At 42.4% G+C, this 20,075-nt stretch overlaps 1 pseudogene; it reads left to right on the top strand.

The window, feature by feature from the left end:
* The first annotated feature begins 247 nt into the window (after window positions 1–247).
* LOC135507269 (piggyBac transposable element-derived protein 4-like) lies at window positions 248–17,687 on the top strand (annotated as a pseudogene).
* Window positions 17,688–20,075: the final 2,388 nt, after the last annotated feature.

Genomic DNA, 20,075 nt, shown 5'->3' with positions numbered 1-20,075 from the left:
GCTCTGGGCCATGGCTTCTCACTGGAGGCTTTGGGCCATTGATCATCACTGGATGCTTCGGGCCATGGATCACCTCAGGAAGTTCCGGACTGTGGACCGTCATTGGAGGTTCCGGACTGTGGACCATCGTTGGAGGTTCCGGACTGTGGACCGTCGTTGGAGGTCCGGACTGTGGACCGTCGTTAGAGGTTGTGGACTGTGAAACGTCGTCCGAAGCTCTGGACTGGTGAGGCGCACTGGAGGCCTGATGCGTGGGGCTGATACAGGTGACACCGGGCTGGTGACACGCACCTCAGGGCAAGTGCGGGAAGGAGGCACAGGACGCACCGGGCTGAGGAGACGCACAGGGGGCTTGGAGCGTGGAGCTGGCACCGGATATACTGGACCGTGGAGGCGCACTGGAGGTCTGGAACGTAGAGCTGGCACAACCCGTCCTGGCTGGATGCTCACTTTAGTCCAGCAAGTGCCGGGCGCTGGCACAGGATGCACTGGGCTGTGAAGGCGCACTGGAGACACGGCGCGAAGAACCGGCTCACATTTTACCGGAACGGTGACACACACCCCAGGGCGATTGCGCGGAGGAGATACAGGACGCACCGGACTGGGAAGGCGCACCGGAGGCCAGATGCGTGAAACCGGTGCACATGACACCGGACTGTTGTCAAGCTCCTCAGCACGCCCGCTCTGCAGCACTCCCAACTCCAGCACCTCTCTCCGGAATCTTGCGTCAAGCTCCTCACTCGACTACCTGACTGGCTCTGGTTCACACCTCGGCTCCGCCGACCACTCCGTGTGCTCCCCAAAAACATTTTTTGGGGCTGCCTCTCGTGCTTGCGTCGTGTCCTTGATTCCTGGTCTCGTCGTCGTTCCTCTCTCGCTGCCTCTGCCTGCTTCCATGGCAGGGTCTTGTCCCCTGCCGTTACCTCCTCCCAGGTCCAGGATGTTCACCACTCCTGGGTACGCTGCTTGGTCACTTGGTGGTGGGATCTTCTGTTACGTCGATCGTTGAATGAGTGAGACCAAAGCGCAGCGTGGAAAGTGTTCATGATAAATTTAATAATGAAACACAGACAAAACAACAAAATATAAAGGAACGTAAAGTTCTGCAGGGCTAGACAGCTACTGTGCAACAACAAGATCCCACAAACTTGGGTGGAAAACAGGCTGAAATAAACAGGTTCTCTAATGTCAGGGCGTGATAAGGTGACTGAGGAGCGTTAAATATTAAACAGTTAAACTGCAAATGTTAAACTTTTCTTCCAGACAAGGTTTGTTTCCTATTTCTCTGTGTTTATCAAGGCCTACTATTACATTGCAGAAGACTGGAGTGGCTACTTGGCATGGAGACTGAAGCACCTGCAAAAGGAGCCTGCAGAGTGAAGAATAAAGTCCCCTCGAAGATCACTAACAGGCTGGTCAGGTGGTTGGCACTGAGAGGACCTGTTACACAACGCTGAGTCCACAGCTGATGTGGAAAATGGCAGAGGCATACCACTTTACACTGTAATATGAAGTTCTAGTATGTACATGTGGGAGGGAGAAGAATTTTAGGATTGTGGTTGAAAGGGAAGTGGGTTAAAGGTTAACACACACCAGCACTGGCAGACATGTTCTGAAAGTTTTCTAATGTCAGAATTACAATGTGTGTTTCTAGGCTGTGACAGTGACATGTCGTCCATTCTTCTTATCATCCATCTTCTGCCTCCCTCCTCTCAAGGCCGCAACAATCCGGGAAAGATGTCAGCAAAACACACAGATGAACATCTTTTGAAGTTCATCTAGGTCAGGCTACAATTCAACACAAATTGTTGTAGACAAACTGTGTTGCGCTATATTGATCCCTGACCCCCCCCCCCTTTCCTTCACCCTCTTCCCCTTCACCCCTCTTTCCCTATAATACCTATGTGGCATTATAACATTGTAATACATATTAGAATCACTACTGTCTGGCTTCGGAGACTATTAGTAGATGTGATCATTAATAGTGGATGTTCTAACAATACATTATTGTCTTATTATAGGCAGGGACCAGCATCCAGCAGCATCTTGATGGCATCACTGGAAGTAGTGATTGATAAGCATGCAGTACCTTGTAAGGCATCTGGCTCACTGGGCAGTTTTGATGAGCTTTTCAAAGCTCACTTTATCTTTGGTACCTCATAAAGTCAGGGTCTGGCAAACATGTACACTTTTCTCCAAATGACAATTTCTGACATTGACGTTTATACAACTAAGGCAAATCCCAGGGTAGCAGAGCTGAGGGATGTTGCATTAAACAGATCTGTTTGAGACACAGAAATGTTTTGTTTTGTTTGCAAATGCCACCAGGCAAATGCCAACAGCATTGTAAAACATCTGAAGTTAATCCACAGTCTTTGTACAGGGAAATCTCTGTGTTTATAGTGCGGTCAGGTTGGTTGTTCACATGTATTTGTCACTTTTTTCTGGATTTAGAAAGTATCATAACAAGGAAAATGAAGAGCGATCCGTAGCAGTTTCTGGTAATTATGGTGGAGGCCCCTCTAACACTGCTAACAGTCTTGCAGCAAACTATTTTGATGATGTGCTAGCCCCAAGCTCACATTGTGATTCAGCTCTGTATAATAAGAGTATTGCAGATAATTGTGCCGCAACAATAGCTAAACTCAAATCAGCGGGAGTTGGTAAAACAACAGTGAACACTTTAGTCAGTTCCATGGAAGAGATAGTTGATGATATCTACAGTCAAGCTAAAGAGTCAGTATTTACAGGAAACTGGCAACAATTAAATAGAAAATGTAAAATAGAATCAGTGTTTTGGGCAAATTGAAAATTATTTCAGTGTATTGAATTCTGAAACCAAAAGGTTGAAATATTTCTCAGAAGTGGGGAACTGTAAATCCAGTTGAATATGTTCTTGGCACAATGCAATAGAACCACTGGAACATATGACCAGTTTATTATTACAGATAAACTAATGTACGTACCCCATTTTGTAACATCTCTAACATCTGTTAGAGTTTATTGACAAAATGACTTTGAAATCGCTAATCCTCTTGGATCGACGCGTGGCATGCATAAATTGGGTTCAATTTACTTTAAGAACTGTCTCCAAATTGGAATTTCTCTTCTCAATATTCTCTATTTCATGCTCAATACATAAAAACCTATGGGTTTCACTCACTACTTGACCCAATTGTACGAGATATAAACATTTTGTAAAGTGAGTTACTGTTAGGTTCCCTTGTACATCACCAAATTCATGGTGTATCACAACCGGATGTGATTGGGAGTCCCATAGGGTGGCGCACAATTGGCCAAGCGTCGTTCCGGTTTGGCCGGTGTAGGCCGTCCTTTTCTATAAGAAAATGTCTTGCCTAGTTAAATAAAAATTAAATCTGTTGCTGTAGCTTATGAGGTGTGGAAACACTTTGTTGCTGTTATGGATTTTATGTTGTTGCTCTGACTGCGTGCTACGTGTTGCTGGTCCTATGTTGCTCTGCATGTGCTCACTGCTCATTGTTTGTTCGTATTGTTTTGTAATGGCTTTTAATAACCTGCAAAGGGACTGCTGTTGAAAATTAGCCGGCTGGCTAAAACTGTCACTTTTATTGAAACGTTGATTAATGTGCTCTGTCCCTGTAAAAATAAACTCAAATTCAAGTAGACAAAACGACTAACACTGGAGAAAATACAATGTTGACTATTTGAAGCAACAAAAGCAGCAAATGCCAGTGTTGACCATTTGGAGACACCAACTCACCAAAGGTAAGTGGTAGATTGTATAGTAGACACCAAGACTGAATGGCATTTAAGCCCAAATCATTGGAACCCTCAAGTAACTTTACTGCAGAGGGTCTGTTGTTTCTTTCCATATAACCATAGTTGAAGCTCTAAATACTCATGTCAATTTCTTTTGAAGTTAAATTCTCATTTTTGTATGTGTTGTAGTTGCAATTTCACCTCATATAGCTGATGATATCAACTGAAAAATTCTCACTTGTATGAAAGTACTGTAATGAATTTAGCAGGCAAGTGTCACACCCTGACCTTAGTGTTCTTTGTTTTCCTTGTTATTTTGGTTAGGTCAGGGTGTGACGGGTGATGTATGTGTTTGCCTTGTCTAGGGGTCTTGTATGTTTATGGGGCTGTTTCCTTTCTTGGTGTTTATGTAAGTCTATGGTTGCCTAGATTGGTTCTCAATTAGAGGCCGGTGCTTATCGTTGTCTCTGATTGGGAACCATATTTAGGCAGCCATGTTCTTTGGGTATTTTGTGGGTGATTGGAGTATAACAGGAAAAATACCAGCCAGTTAAAAATAGCGGCCAGTCTTCCCACAGATGGGCTGAAATGTGTGATGGAGTGTTGAGAGGTGCGGTAGTGAAGTGAGCAGTCTGGCTCGACTAAAGTGTGAACAGGCAGGTGTAAAACTACAGAAAGGCCTCCTGAGAACTTGGAAGTGCTAACACAACAGCACAACCCACGCGCCTTCCACAGCTGTGACAGAGCACCTGCACACACAAACACACATACAGACAGACAGACAAAGACATACACACTCACTCTCTCATATGTTGTAGGTTTAAATAGGATTTGCCAGTGTCATATACCTCCACAACCTGTAGAGTAACAGCCAAGCATTTGCTGCTCTCTAGTGGTGGTTCAGTCTCCACTATGAAGGTCCATGTGTTTCCATTTGAAAGGTATCTTATGAAATACCTTTATTTTACTGATTATATTTTGGACCATGGAATTTGTCAATATAACATCATTGTAATGATGCTTTCTTAAGGATTAATATCACAAGGGAGGATGGCAACAGGTTGAACAAAATCATAAAGAAAGCTGGTTCTTCCATCAGCACCCACATGGACAATCTAGACCCCATTCTGAATAAGCCAATCCTCAAGCAGCTCAAGGGCATAGAGATCAACACTGGCCATCCCCTCCACAGTATCTGATCGGACCGTTGCAGTGTAATGGTAGACAGATTAATTTTACCTAGGAGTCAAACAGAATATTTCCACAGATCATTTTTACCTTATGCTATGAGGGATTTTAACATGAACACTTAAAGTACCAGTCAAAAGTTTGGACACACCTACTCATTCCAGGGTTTTTCTTTAATTCTACTATTTTCTACATTGTAGAATAATAGTGAAGACATCAAAACTATGAAATGAATCAAAACTATGAAATGAATCATGTAGGAACCAAAAAAGTGTAAAACAAATCAAAATATATTTTATTTTTGATATTCTTCAAAGTAGCAACCCTTTGCCTTGATGGCAGCTTTGCACACTCCTGGCCTTCTCTCAACCAGCTTCATAATGTAGTCACCTGGAATGCATTTAAATTAACATGTGTGCCTTGTTAAAAGTTAATTTGTGGAATGTCTTTCCTTCTTAATGCGTTTGAGCCAGTTGTGTTGTGACAAAGTAAGGGTGGTATACAGACGATAGCCCTATTTGGTAAAAGACCAAGACCAAACGGCAGTCTATCATTACTTTAAGACATGAAGGTCAGTCAGAAAAAAAAAGTGTTATGATAAAACTGGCTCTCATGAGGACCGCCATAGGAAAGGAAAACCCAGAGTTACTTCTGCTGCAGAGGATAAATTCATTAGAGTTAACTGCACCTCAGATTGCAGCCGAAATAAATGCTTCACAGAGTTCCGGTAACAGACACATCTCAACATCAACTGTTCAGAGGAGACTGCGTGATTCAGGCCTTCATGGTCCTAATTGCTGCAAACAAACCACTACTACAGAACACCAATAAGAAGAATAGACTTGCTTGGGCCAAGAAACACAAGCAATGGGCATTAGACCGGTGGAAATCTGTCCTTTGGTCGGATGACTCCAAATTTGAGATTTTTAGTTCCAACTGCCGTGTCTTTGTGAGACGTAGAGTAGGTAAACGGATTATCTCCGCATGTGTGGCTCCCACAATCAAGCATGGAGGAGAAGGTATGATGGAGTGGGGGTGCTTGCTTGTGACACTGTCAGTGAGTTCAAGGCACACTTAACCAACATAGCTACCACAGCATTCTGCAGCGATCCGCCATCCCATCTGATTTGCGCTTAGTGGGACTATCATTTGTTTTTCAACAGGACAATGACCCAAAACACACCTCCAGGCTGTGTAAGAGCTATTTGACCAAGAAGGAGACTGATGGAGTGCTGCATCAGATGACCTGGCCTCCACAATGACCTGACCTCAACCCATTTGAGATGGCTTGGGATGAGTTGGACTGTAGAGTGAAGGAAATGCAGCCAACAAGTGCTCAGCATATGTGGGAACTCTTTCAAGACTGCTGGAAAAGCATTCCTCATGAAGTTGATTGAGATAATGCCAAGAGTATGCAAAGCTGCCATCAAGGCAAAGGGTGGATATTTTGAACAATATCAAATATAACACCTTTTCTGTTACTATATGATTCCATGTGTTATTTCATAGTTTGGAAAAATAGTAAAAATAAAGAAAAACCCTTGAATGAGTAGGTGTTTCCAAACTTTTGACTGGTACTGTATGTGCTGCTTTTAGTGTGTTTTTAGTTGTGTTTTATTATGTATTTATTGGTCGTTCTCTGTATTGGCTGGTGCAATCAACATTTCCCTTCTGGGGGATTAATAAAGTACTATCTTATCTGTAATGACCCTATAGGTGCCTTATGATCTCTCGTCATACAATAAAGTATCTACAGCAACAATGGCTAATCACCCAACAACAATATTCTTATAATACATGTTTTGTTTCCCTGTAACACAGGATTTGGTCAAGTAATCATGGATTTTGCAAACTGATGTTTTTATTTTTAACACTATGATGAAACATAGCACTACACTGTGATGAAACAAAGCACTTGCACTCCTTTACATTCATACCCAAAGTCAGAGCAAACATCTTGTGTCTTTTAACAGGAAGTGAACATCAAGATTATAGGCCTATGGCAGACGATTTGCCTCAGTAACTACTGTAGGGATAATAATATTTAACAATCTACATTTAATACATTTTACTATCTGACTCCATTTAATTTAGTTAAACCACGTGCATTAAGATTAAGAAATGGTAATGAGAAGAGAATCCAAGGTATTAGTTAGTTCTTCTCAATGAACAACTTTCAAATAGATAAGAAACATGGATGCTATAGTATTATTCTCACACATTCCAATAGTCAGTCCGCTGGAAACTGTAGAGAGGGAGAGATACATTTTGGCCCCTCAAAAGGGGGAAGGGCTGTTTTAGGGCAAATTCCCATGCAGCCCCAGGTGACAGAGAGCACATAAGTTTGAGGCAGGGCCTACACTTCCACTCTGCTGAAGTCATCTGTCCCTTCATCTGGACGTTCAATAGAAGGCAGCAGGTTGATCATTTCTCTATTTCTGGTGTCCTTTTCTGCACACCCATGGTCCATTTCTGGCCACCTCAAATGCTTTGTCCAAGTCACTGTCCTCAGCAGCATCTTTAAGCGACTGCATCACAAGGGCATTTCTCCTCCTTGTATCCTCCATTCTCACTGGGTTAGCTTCAGGGAAATTTTGAATTAATTCCTTCTTCCTTTCTTCTCCTGGGGAAATCACTGAAAACACTGTATATCCAACACCTAGTGCACCGACCAGCGCTTTGGATGCCAGGATAGTGACTCTGCTCATAGTATTACTTGGTCCGTTCGGTTTTGCACATTTGTTTTCTATGTTATCAATCACTGTTGTGTTTTTCCTTCAGCAGTGCACAATGTCCACCCAGAGGTTTTGTAAGTGGCTTTATTGTGGTCTGTTGACAGTCACAATGCATTCTGGGATGGGAACAGAACGGAAGCTGCCTGGCACAAAAAGCATCGACAGTCAGCTGTGTGATCCAAGCAAGAGTAAGAAGAACTAGCAAGAACAAGAATGTGATCGCTGTGATTCCCTTTCAAAATAAAAGTCCTGAGATGAAACTGGTACAAAATGTTACAAATTGTAAAAATTCATACCAAAGATGTAGTAGTAAATGGCATATGCTTCACAGAGTTGGAATATTCTTAAACATGATCAACAAAGTAATTATTTAATTAATTTTACAATTATTATTTTGGTATTGGTTCTACATGTTCCATATGCATATCAGTGAGTAATAAACATAAGAGGATCTGAACCATGTAGATGTTTTTCAATCTGTAGAGAGGTTGAATGCCGGTAATGTAATTAAAGAGATTATTCAGTACTTTTGCATACTTTTTAGCCAGTAGTTCTGAAAGTAGTGCTCACAAGCCAAAAGTGGTCCCCGAAAATCGCATACTATGTTACATGCAGATATGTGCACCACATCATTGGTCTCTCTGTCTCACTCTGCTGTGTGCATCTTGCTAGCTGTCGCTCTAATGTCGAGGAGCTAAGCTCATTGGCTATGAACACAAATTGTTAGGGGGCTGGCCCAGGTGGGGAACAATGTTGGGAAAATGTCCAGAAAAATAGTCGCTTTCAAAATAGAGATTTCGTGGCTAATTGAGGTAATACAATACTTCTGCTCATAGATTATGCATATATGAACTGCACATTGACACATCCAGCCCAAAGCGGGTGGTTTAATGGACCCATCTTGCACACATAATTTATGGTAATTAGGTTTGACATTTCACTCAAGAGCCTCAAAAACCCTTTTTAACATGGTAACCAGGGTACCATTAATGTGTGGCGGACCTCTCCAAATGCCTTTCTGATAGCAAAGAGAGATTGAAGGGAAAGGCTGCTTTTCAAGGCTACTTTTCAAGCATGTCCATATTCATGTCCATTCTTTATGTGTGAGAGCAGCCCATGTACATTGTATTGTATTCACTGCAGATTCTACAGTATATGCTACCTAAACCTGCTTTTCCACTGATCAAGCAAGGTGTTATACGTTATTATGTTTTAGTTCAATAATCACTGACATGCAACGTCCCACCACACGTACACTGACTGTACAAAACATTAAGAACACCAGCTCTTTCCGTGACATAGACTGACCAGGTGAAAGCTTTGATCCCCGTTAAATCCTCTTCAATCAGTGTAGATGAAGGGGAGGAGACAGGTTAAAGAAGGATTTTTAAGCCTTGAGACAATTGAGACATGGATTGTGTATGTGTGCCATTCAAAGGGTGAATAGGCAAGACAAACGATATAAGTGCCTTTGAACGGGGTATGGTAGTAGGTGCCAGGTGCACCAGTTTGAGTGAATCAAGAACTGCAACACTGCAGGGTTTTTCATGCTCAACAATTTCCATGGTCCACCACCCGAAGGACATCCAGCCAACTTGACACAGCTGTGGGAAGCATTTGCATCAACATTGGGGCACTTTCAACACCTTGTAGAGTCCATGCCCTGACGAATTGAAGCTGTTCAGAGCACAAAAGGTGCAACTCAATATTAGGAAGGTGTTCCTAATGTTTTGTACACTTTGTGAGTAGACGACACGACACATAAGATGTAAAAGATACATCTGATGAGTCTGTGGACTGTGGAAAGAAGTTCAAGGCATGCTTGAACTAGATTTTTCTGGCACATTGTTCCAGGGGATTTTTATTTAATTTTTTAGATTATTATGATTATTTTTCTCTGGTGAAGAACCTACTCATTGGATTGGTGAGCCTTAAAGAGTGGTTCTGGCAGCCGTCCTTGAGCTTTATTCCTGTATAACAACTCCACGGCCCTCCCACAATCATCTTGACTTTTTCAATCATCATTACATTTACATTTAAGTCATTTAGCAGACGCTCTTATCCAGAGCGACTTACAAATTGGTGAATTCACCTTCTGACATCCAGTGGAACAGCCACTTTACAATAGTGCATCTAAATCATTAAGGGGGGGGGGGGGTGAGAAGGATTACTTATCCTATCCTAGGTATTCCTTGAAGACATCTTCAGATACTGTTATTGGCACATGAACAATGTGCCAATAACAGTGCTTGTTACTGTTATTGTTAATAACAGTGCTGGCCACTGTGCTTGTGGCTGTCCAAATAGGATAACTGTTTTTTGGTTCCAGCGAGAACCCTTTGGGTTCCATGTAGAACCCTCCGTGGAAAGGGTTCTACATGGAACCCAAATGGGTTCTACCTGGATCCAAAAGGATTCTTCCTGAAACCAAAAAGGGTTCTTCAAAGGGTTCTCTTGTGAGGACAGCCAAAGAACCCTTTTAGCCCTTACAGAATAACCACATGAACACGTTTTCATGCGATCACATGTGACCTTATATGATAACATGTGACATGTAAAGCAACGTGATAACATGAAACTACACATGTGAAAACGTGATCACGTGAAGTGTTCAGAAATCGTTTTTTCATGTGACTTTCCACATGTGAAAACGTTTTTTTCATTAGGTTCTAGATATCACCTTTTTTTCTAAGAGTGCATTGTCTATGGAAGAAGCATAACCCATGGGTGAATCATGCCCTGTTCTGTGTTTACCAAAGGAGGCAAGCGGACATAGAGTGTCTATGGAAGAGTAGACCGTTCAAGAGGAGGAGAGCTAGGGCTGGAAATTATACCGCTGGGAGAGAGAGGAGAACCACAGGGGGATTTGGTGGGATGGGATAGGAGTAGGAGACCACACCCGTCACCTCTGTCTCGCATCCTCATCTCCTCCTCCAGTTTCTTGGGATCTTTTCAATACCTGTTCTATTTTATCTCTCAAAACATTGTATTTTGAGCCTGTGTATATGTGAATGACTGATTTAACAAGTTAAATAGTTCATGTAACATAGGCCTATTTAGGAAGAATAGTTTATCAACTGTGTTTGATGGTAATCTGCAGCTGTTCTCTTTGTCTGCTACTTAAACAAATGCCACAGCTTCTATCATGTTTTAGGGAAGACCCAGATGCAGACAGTTTCAAAGTAACAAAAGTTTTTTACTAGGGCAGGGTGCCGGGCAAAACGACAGGTCAAGGGCACGCAGAGGTCAGTAATCCAGATCAGAGTCCAAAGGTGCAGAAAGGCAGGCAGTCTCAGGGTAGGCAAAGGTCAATGATCCAGTGTGGTGGGGCAAGGTACAGGACAGCAGGCAGGCTCAAGGTTAGGGCAGGCAGAATGGACAAAACAGGAAGTAGAAACAGACAGGAGCAAGGGGAAAAACTCTGGTAGGCTTGACGAACAAAAGTAACTGGCAGACAAACAGAGAACACAGGTATAAACACAGGTGTGTATGTGTGGTGTACAGAGATTAGGTAGGGGTTCAAAAATCTTTGGCGCAGTGGTCTAAGGCACTGCATCGCAGCGCTAGCTGTGCCACCAGAGACTCTGTGTTTGCGCCCAGGCTCTGTCGCAGCCGGCTGCGAGGTCTGTGGGGTGACGTACAATTGGCCTTGCATCGTCAGTGTTTGGCCAGTAGGGATGTCCTTGTCTCATCGCGCACCAGTGGCGGGCCATGCGCAGTGTCGCCAGGTGCACGGTGTTTCCTCCGACACATTGGTGCGGCTGGCTTCTGGGTTGGCTTCTGGGTTGGATGAGTGCTGTGCGGCTTGGTTGGGTTATGTTTCGGAGGAAGCATGACTTTCGACCTTCGTCTCTCCCGAGCCCGTACGGGAGTTGTAGGGATGAGACAAGAGGGTAACAACTAATAATTGGATACTATGAAATTGGGGAGAAAAAGGGGGGTAAAAATAAAATTAAAAATCTTGTTAAATTATTGCACACAGTTAGTCCATGCAACTTATTATGTGACTTGTTAACCTCTTACATCTATGGGGGCGCTATTTCATTTTTGGATGAAAAACGTTCCCGTTTCAAACAAGATATTTTGTCACAAAAAGATGCTCGACTATGCATATAATTGATACCATTTGAAAAGAAAACACTCTGACGTGTCCAGAAATACCAAGATATTCTCTGTGCGTGCCCTAGAACGTGAGCTTCAGGCAAAACCAAGATGAGATGGCATCCAGGAAATGACAAGGATTTTTGAGGCTCTGTTTTCCATTGTCTCCTTATATGGCTGTGAATGCGAGAGGAATGAGCCTGCCCTTTCTGTCGTTTCCCCAAGGTGTCTGCAGCATTGTGACGTATTTGTAGGCAGATCATTGGAAGATTGACCATAAGAGACCACATTTACCAGGTGTCCGCCCGGTGTCCTGCGCCGAAATTGGTGCGCAAAAGTCACCTGCCAGTATTTTTCCATGCGATACAGAGAGGAAAGCAAGCTTCCACGAACTGCATATCAATGAAGAGATATGTGAAAAAACACCTTGAGGATTGATTCCAAACAACGTTTGCCATGTTTCGGTCGATATTATGTAGTTAATCCGGAAAAAGTTTTACGTTGTAGGTGACTGAATTTTCGGTTCGTTTCGGTAGCCAGACGCAATGTAGAAAACGGAACGATTTCTCCTACACACAGACGCTTTCAGGAAAAACTGCGCATTTGGTATGTAACTGAGAGTCTCCTCATTGAAAACATCAAAAGCTCTTCAAAGGTAAATGATTTTATTTATTTGGTTATCTGGTTTTTGTGAAAATGTTGCGTGTTAAATGCTACTCAAAATGCTATGCTAGCTTTGCATACTCTTACACAAATTAGTCAATCTCTATGGTTCAAAAGCATATTTTGAAAATCTGAGATGACAGTGTTGTTAAGAAAAGGCTAAGCTTGAGAGCAGACGCATTATTTTCATTTTATTTGCGATTTTCAGAAATCGTTAACGTTGCGTTATGCTAATGAGCCTGAGGCTTTAGTCACAAACCCGGATCCGGGATGGGGAGTTTCAAGAAGTTAACTCCTGAATTGCTGCATTTAGAAAGTGTTCAGACCCCTTGGGCTTTTTTTTTGTTACGTCGCTGCACAGCTATTTTCAGGTCTCTCCAGAGATGTTAGATCGGACAAGGCTAAAATCTGTCTGTGCCAGTTCGTCTTGTTAGTTCAAGCCTAACAGCGTTTTGTGTCGCAGCTCCTGCTTTTTCCAGTTGCCCTCTTTTCTCGTCCTCCTGGGTTTTGACCCTTGCCTGTCCTGACCTTGTACCCGCCTGCCTGACCACTGCCTGTCCCTGACCCTGAGCCTGCCTGCTGTCCTGTACCTTTGCTCCACCTCTGGATTACCGACCTCTGCCTGCCTTGACCTGTCGTTTGCCTGCCCCTGTTGTTACAATAAACATTGTTACTTCACACAGTCTGCACTTGGGTCTTACCTTGATCCCTGATAGTACATATCATACATACAGTAGGTATTAGTAGTGGGACTTCTCTTAGTCTTCACCCAGTAGCTCAGACTGTCACTGGTCATTTACCCTTTCTTGCTTGGATTTTAATTTGTTCCCATTCTGACTCCGTGTATTAGTCTTTAGGCCTAGTGGAATATATGTAAGAAGAAAGTTGGAAAAGCCAATTATTGTTATTATATGCCTAACAATATTTGGTTATTCCAGTTCAATTTTGATGACAATATCCTCGATGAATGTTGTGTATATAATGTTATGGTAGCATGATATAACATGTACTTTTTTCAGGTTTGAATGAGACAAAATATTCCCATAACCTTATTCTTTAAATAAAGTGAATGTTTTATTATTATTATTATATTACTTGTTTATCTCTTTCCTTATCAAAAGTAAGACTAAATGCCATTTGTAATGTAACTTCATCTGCCTGATAGATTAAAAGATCATTTGCATTTTTGTTCAGATATGTTACATTTTAATTAGGTGTTAGAGTATTAAAGCAACTGAGGAAAAACTTGACTGAACTAAAATATAAACGCAACATGTCTAGTGTTGGTCCCATGTTTCATGTGCTGAAACAAAATAACCCAGAAATGTTGTACACGCACAAAAAGCTTATTTCGCTCAAATTTGGTGCACACATTTGTTTATGTCCCTGTTAGTGAGCATTTCTCCTTTGCCAAGATAATCCATCCACCTGACAGGTGTGGCATGTCAATCATTACACAGGTGCACCTTGTGCTGGGGACAATAAAAGGCAGTTTTGTCACACAACACAATGCCACATGTTGTCTCAAGTTTTAGAGAATTTGGCAGTACGTCCAACCGGCCTCACAAGCGCAAAACACGTGTAACCACGCTAGCCCAGGACCTCCACATCCAGCTTCTTCACCTGCGGGATTGTCTGAGACCAGCCACCTGGACAGCTGATGAAACTGTGGGTTTGCACAACAGGAGAATTTCTGTCAGAAACCGTCTCAGGGAAGCTTATCTGCGTGCTCGTCATCATCACCAGGGTCTTGACCTGTCTGCAGTTTATTGTCGTAACCGATTTCAGTCGGCAAAAGTTCACATTCGATGGCCAATGGCATGCTGGAGAAGTATGCTCTTCACAGATGAATCCTGGTTTCAACTGTAGATGGCAGACGCCGTGTATGGCGTCGTGTGGGCGAGCTGTTTGCTGATGTCACTGTTGTGAACAGAGTGCCCCATGGTGGCGGTGGGGTTATGGTATGGGCAGCATAAGCTACGGACAACAAACGCAATTGCATTTTATCGATGGCAATTTGAATGCACAGAGATACCGCGACTAGCTCCTAAGGCCCATTGTTGTGGCATTCATCCACTGCCATCACCTTGTGTTTCAGAATGATAATGCACGGGCTAATGTCACAAGGATCTGTACACAATTCCTGCAAGCTGAAAATGTCCCACTTCTTCCATGGCCTGCATACTCACCAGACATGTCACCCATGGAGCATGTTTGGGATGCTCCGTATTGATGTGTATGACAGCAACTTGGCACAGCCATTGAAGAGGAGTGGGACAACATTCCACAGGCCACAATCAACAGCCTGATCAACTTTATGTGAATGAAATGTTTTGCATTGCATGAGGCAAATGTTGGTCACACCAGATATTGACTCGTTTTCTGATCTACGCCCCTACCTTTTTTAAGGTATCTGTGACCAACAGATGTATATCTTAATTCCCAAATTGAATGATAAATTGAATAATTTCCTTATATGAACTGTAACTCAGTACAATCTTTGAAGTTGTTGCATGTTGGGTTTTACATTTTTGTTCAGTGTAAATTGCTACTGTCTATACCACTTGAAAGGAAGAAAAATTATTTTTTTGTTGACTCCATAAAGCATGAGCTCCGTCAGATTTTTGTCTAACATCAACTCCGTCAGACTGCTGAAAGACCTGATATGTTAGGGGCAAAAATGGCACTGATGGCTAACCCCCTTAAACATGTTGGGCGGGGAGTAAATATTCTGAAAAAAAAATATTGTACTCACTGTTCTGGAACATACTTTATCAATTTAAGTATTTGCTTAGCTTGACATAAGGGATAATGTTTGCTTTATACGGTGCCTTTAGAAAGTACACACACATTAAATTAGGTGTTGCGCTAGTCCAGAGATGGGCATCTTTGATGGGGGTGGGGGCCACAAAAAAAGGAACTTGTCATGAGGGGCCACAGTGGATCATGGGTATGTGTACCCACATCCATGCCCCATTTCCCACCTTGCAAGCAAAACAGTTTGAGGCCCCCCTCCTGACAGCAATTCTGCACATATTGCCATGGGGCAGAGAAGATTTAGCAATTTTATAAAAATGTCATGCAATTCTATGAATTTTGCCATGTGGTGGAGAAAAATGTTTGCAGTTTTTAACCCTTGTGTTGTCTTAAGGTTCAAAAAAGACCCACCACTATGTTTAACAACAGCGAAAAGCCCCTAAAGTGACCCCAACATTAGAAAAAGTGAAACATTTACTTTGTTCATATTTCCATGAAAGGGTACAAAGATTGTCTTGATCCGGCAGTTATAAAATAATTTACACACCACAAAAAGCACAAAGACACACACATACACACACACAATGAGAAATTGAGATTACATGTGCTACTGATTGAACTCAGGCAAAACTAAAATGTTCTTGTGCATGTGCAGCTTCTGCCCTCCTTGACCCCACACATGACTCAAGTTCACAGACAAAATAAAAAATCATTTCAGACAAAATAAACAACATTTCAGACAAAATAAACAACATTTCTGACAAAATAAACAACATTTCTGACAAAATAAACATTTCTTGAAAGCATTGTTTACTAATGGGGAATGCAGTCAGAGGCTATAAAAGTGCTGCAGATGATAGCCCCTCCAGTTCTCTCTTTGCTGAAGCCATGAGTGTATGTTTCAGTGCCCAACAGGTCATGGATCTGATTTTTTCAGATGTCCCGGAGGAACAAGAGAACAATGATTTATAGAAGAGGAGGAGGTATCTGAAGAAGATGATAGGGAAGAATACAACCCAGAGTACGATGCATCATCTTCAGATGAAGAAGAAATCACCCAAGCTGAAAGAGAGACATTTTTGTCAAAGAACAGCAAAATAACATGTCCCTTGTCACCATATGACAACCAAGGTAGGACGGCAGCACAAAATGTCATAAGGATGACCCCATGGCCCACAAGACATGCAGTTGCCCATGCCCAAGACATTGTTCATCACACCAGCCATCAAAAATATAATCCTGGAGATTACAAATTTGGAGGGTTTCCATAAATATGGAGACAACTGGAAAAGGATGTATGAGATTGACCTGCGTGCCTACATAGGAATGCTAATCTTAGCGGGTGTGTATAGGTCCCGAGGCGAGGTTACATGTAGTCTCTGGGATGCAGAGAGTGAAAGGGCAATTTTTCATGCCACGATGCCACTGAAAGTCTTTCAACACATTCTCAAGAATGCTACGATTTGATAACCATGAGTCAAGACCTGCGAGACATGCAAGAGACAAACTGGCAGCCATAAGAGAGGTCTTGGAGAAGTGGGAGGACCGTCTGCCATAGCTCTACAACCCTGGGCCTGAAGTAACAGTGGATGAGCAACTGGTTCCATTCAGAGGTATATTTTTATTTTCATATCTGTAATGTAAGTGATTTTCACTGTTAATTTTATTATGTATTGCTGTAATATCATAAATTTATGTCATTGTTTTCTGTGACACAATTTATTTTGACAAAAGATCGCTGTCCTCTCTGGCAGTATATGCCCAGCAAGCCAGCAAAGTATGGCATCAAGATATGGGTGGCCTGTGACACACAATCCAGCTACACTTGGAAGATGCAAGTCTACAAAGGGAAGCCAACCAGTGGAGGCCCAGAGAAGAACCAGGGGATGCGGGTTGTGCTTGATGTGACAGATGGACTGAGGGGGCACAATGTCACGTGTGACAATTTCTTCACCTCTTCTGAACTCAGCCGCAGCTCCTGAAGAGCAAGATCACCATGGTTGGCACAGTTAGAAAGAACAAGCCTGAGTTTCCCCCTGCACTCCTCGCAACAAGGGGGAGATAGGCCTTCTCATCAAAGTTTGCATTCACCCCCACCACCACTTTAGTTTCTTACCTCCCAAAGAGGAACAAGAATGTGATTCTCCTGAGGACACTGTACAAAACGTCTGAGATCAGTGATCTTCATCATCCTGGACTACAACCACAACAAAGAGGGCATGGACAATCTAGACAAGGTGATTGGAACTTACAGCAGGAGAATGACTGCCCGCTGTTCCCTGGTCATCTTCCATTACATCATTGATGTGTCCTCATTCAATGCCTTCATGATAAGGAACAAGATCAACCCTACCTGGATACCTGATAAGTGGAAAAGGGAGGGTGTTCCTGGAGCAGTTGGGAAAGGCACTTGTAACCCCACACATTCAAAGAAGGGAGCGCCTCCCCTGCACAGAAGCCTCTGCAGCGCTTGTGAAAGCTGTTCAGGGGGCTGAATCTTGAGGCTGCAGGAGGAGATGCCAATTCAGCCCCCCAAAGAAGGACTGTAAAACAAATACTATGTGCTGCACATGTGAGAAATACATCTGCAAAGTCCATGCACACACTTGCGTGCTGTCCTACGTGTGCTAATTAGAGTTTTTGTTTTGAATCTGTATTATCTTATTTTGTTCTTATTTATTGATGTTGTTTACACACCTTGTGGGTGGGGGCAACGGTAAAAGAAATGGGTGAAGACTAATATTTTGTAGTTGAATTCCTCGTTGAACAGTATATAAGAATATATCACTATATTGCCAAATAAGTTCAAGACTGTTGTTGTTTCCCTTCAATAAAATGCATTCAAAACTACTTTCTGTACATTTCTGCTACTTTCTTAGGCTATTCAAGTGCTATCTCTTGCTAAAAAATGTATGTTTACACTTACACAGTACCTTTAGCAACCTCTAATTTAGTAAAGGAAACAATTATGACAGGTGTTGTAATAAAAACAAGTGTTGTCCACTGATTAAATGCAGTCTTTCTGCATTGTGAAGAAGGAAAACCAAGATATTCACAAAGTTTGTGATGAATGACAGGTTGGTTCTTCATGCAAAATAGACTCAATTAACTCAATCAAAATTCAATTAAGCTGCTTTATTTTAAGGATTTAGAGAAAGCGGGTCATCTTTTACCCTCAGTATGTTGAGAGCCCGACTGGGTTAAAAATAAAATACATTATCATTCGTCCTACAAAAGGGGGGATTAGATTGAGATTTTGTGTCACTGATCTACACACACGCACACACACAATACCCCATAATGTCAAAGTGGAATTTTGTTTGAAGAATTTTTTTTCAAATTAAGATTTTTTTTTAAATCTGAAATGTCTTGCGTCAAGTATTCAACCCCTTTCTTATGGCAAACATTGCACAATCCAGGTGTGTAAAGCTCTTTGTCATATATACTCCCTCTCTGGACTCTAGGTCACCAGACTGCTGATTATTACGCACACCTTTCACCATCGTCATGCGCACCAGCACGTATTGACACTCACCTGGACTCCATCACCTCCTTGATTACCTCATCTATTTATGTCACTGCCTTTGGTTCCTTCCCCAGGCGTTATTGTTTTTGTTTCATGTTGGTGCTCTGTTCATTTATTAAATATATTCACTCCCTGAACTTGCTTCACGCCTGCCAAAGTGAAGCATAAGGAAATGTTTGTTTTGGAGGTGACGTCGAGTCTGGGTTCTGCTGCCGGAGCAACCGAGGATGCCTTCAGCCGACTCTTCAGGCTTTCATGTCTTAGCTAGCTTGTCAGTGAGTTGAATAGTGAGTTGCACCCCTTTTTTCCATCAGAACAGCCTCAATTTGTTGGAGCTTTGACCGTACAAGGTGTCGAAAGCAGTCCACAGGGATGCTGGCCCATGTTGACTCCAATGCTTCCCACAGTTGTGAAGTTGGCTGGATGACTTGTTGGGTGGTGGATCATTCTTGATACACACAGGAAACTGTTGAGTGTGAAAAACCCAGCAGCATTGCAATTATTGACACACTCAAACCAGTGAGCCTGGCACCTTCCATCATACCCTGTTCAAAGGCACTTAAATCTGATGTCTTGCCCATTCACATTCTGAATGGCACACATACACAAGACATGTCTCAATTGTCTCAAGACTTGTTAACTTCTTATGGCTGGGGACAGTATTGAGTAGCTTGGATGAATAAGGTGCCCAGAGGTGCCCAGAGTAAACTGCCTGCTCCTCAGTCCCAGTTGCTAATATATGCAAATTATTAGTAGTATTGTGTAGAAAACACTCTGACTTTCTAAAACTGCTTGAATGATGTCTGTGAGTATAACAGAACTCATATGGCAGGCAAAAACCTGAGAAAAAATCCAACCAGGAAGTGGGAAATCTGAGGTTGGTCGATTTTCAACTCAGCTCCTATTGAAGATACAGTGGGATATTGGTCATGTTTCACTTCCTATGGCTTCCACTAGATCTCTACCATCTTTAGAAACTTGTTTGAGGCTTCTACTGTAAAGGAGGGCTGAATGAGAGGAAAATGAGTCAGAGGTCTGCCAGCAGTCATGAGCTGGTCACGCGCATTCACATGAGAGGTATCTCCTGTTCCATTTGCTTTTCTGAAGACAAAGGAATTCTCCGGTTGGAACATTATTGAAGATTTCTGTTAAAAACATCCTAAAGATTGATTCTATACATCGTTTGACATGTTTCTACGGACTGTAACTGCTGAACTTTTTGACATGTCGTCTGCAACTAGTGAACGTGCTTCGTGAGTTTTGATTTGTTCACCAAACGCGCTAACAAAAGTAGCTATTTGGACATACATTATGGACATTATCGAACAAATCAAACATTTATTGTGGAACTGGGATTCCTGGGA

The sequence above is a fragment of the Oncorhynchus masou genome, chromosome 3, assembly GCF_036934945.1.
Source record: "Oncorhynchus masou masou isolate Uvic2021 chromosome 3, UVic_Omas_1.1, whole genome shotgun sequence".
NCBI classification, from domain to species: domain Eukaryota; kingdom Metazoa; phylum Chordata; class Actinopteri; order Salmoniformes; family Salmonidae; genus Oncorhynchus; species Oncorhynchus masou.
The sequence above is the reverse complement of the archived record's forward strand: the minus strand, read 5'-3'. Positions and strand labels throughout refer to the sequence as shown.